Source organism: Pteropus alecto, unplaced genomic scaffold (assembly GCF_000325575.1).
Source record: "Pteropus alecto unplaced genomic scaffold, ASM32557v1 scaffold22, whole genome shotgun sequence".
Lineage (NCBI taxonomy): Eukaryota > Metazoa > Chordata > Mammalia > Chiroptera > Pteropodidae > Pteropus > Pteropus alecto.
In genome coordinates, this window is record NW_006434839.1 from 10,439,471 (window position 1) to 10,440,956 (window position 1,486).

At 33.1% G+C, this 1,486-nt stretch overlaps 1 pseudogene; it reads right to left on the reverse strand.

Moving 5' to 3' along the window:
* Nucleotides 1–792: 792 nt before the first annotated feature.
* LOC112478855 lies at nucleotides 793–911 on the reverse strand (annotated as a pseudogene).
* Between the last annotated feature and the right edge of the window lie 575 nt (nucleotides 912–1,486).

A 1,486-nucleotide genomic window follows, 5' to 3' on the forward strand; every position in this document is an offset into this window, starting at 1 on the left:
CAATTATAGTTGATGTTCAATATTTTATTAGTTTCAGGTGTACAGCGTAGTGGCTAAACATTTATATAACTTACAAAGTGATCCCCCTAATAAGTCTAGTACCCACCTAGCACCATACATAGTTATTATAGTATTATTGACTATACTCCCTATGCTGTACTTTACATTCCCGAGACTATTTTGGAACTACCAATTTGTACCTCTTAGTCCCTTCCCCTTTTTCACCTAGTCCCCCAACCCTCCTCCCATCTGACAATCATTAGTTTGTTCTCTGTATAAATCTGTTTATGTTTTGTTTGTTTATTTTATTCTTTAGATTCCACATATAAGTGAAATCATATGGCATTTGACTTGTTTCACTTAGCACAATACCCTCTAGGTCCACCCATGTTGTTGCAGGTGGCAAGGTTTCATTCTTTTTTATGGCCAAGTAATATTCTATTGTGTACATGCACCATATTTTTATGTAATCATCTATCAATGGACACTTACGTTGCTTCCATATCTTTGCTATTGTAAATGATGCTGCAATGAACGTAAGAATGCATATATCTTTCCAAATTAGTGTTTTGGTTTTCTTCAGCTAAATACCCAGAAGTGGTTCTATTTTTAATTTTTTGAGGAACCTCCATACTGTTTTTCATAGTGCCTGTATCAATTTGCAATCCCACCAACAGTTCATGAGGGTTCAAAAGATATGGGTTTTTATTATCTATCTATCTATCTATCTATCTATCTATCTATCTATCTATCTATCTATCTATCATCTATTTATCTATTTATTTTTTTAAATGCCTACAGCACCTGGTATACCTAGGTGGTCTCCCATCCAAGTACTAATCAGGCCCGACCCTGCTTAGCTTCTGAGATCAGATGAGATTGGGCACGTTCAGGGTGGCATGGCTGTAAGCAAGATATGGGTTTTAACAGCATCAGATTACATTCTAAAAAAATGTAGAAATTTATACTTTGAACAGTACTATGGAGAGGATACAATTTTTACTACACCTTTATCGCTATTAAGCACTCTCATATAAAATATTGTTAATTGAAAGGTGAAAATTATCTTTTAATTTTATGGACTTGATTACCAATGAGGTTGAACATTTTTATGTTTACAGTCATGTGCATTCTGTGAATTGTCTGTTCCTGATCTTCACCCAATTTTCTAACGAGACTTCAGAATTCTCCTTAAATATCAAGAATAATGGTCACTTGTCATTTTGTAGCAATTATAAATCCCAGTTTGCTGTTTACCTTTTAGTTTTGGTAAAGCTATTTTTTTATGTAAGTTTAAGGTTTTTTTAAATATATAAAAGTATTGATTTTACCTTTGGATTTTTTCCATCGTTTTTATGCTTATGAAGTCCTTACTGTTTTTGAAAGCGTATACATTTTTCACCTACATTTTCTTCGAATATCTTAAATCGTTCTAATTTATACGTTTGTATTAGTTTCCTTGGGCTGCTGTAACGAAATACCACAA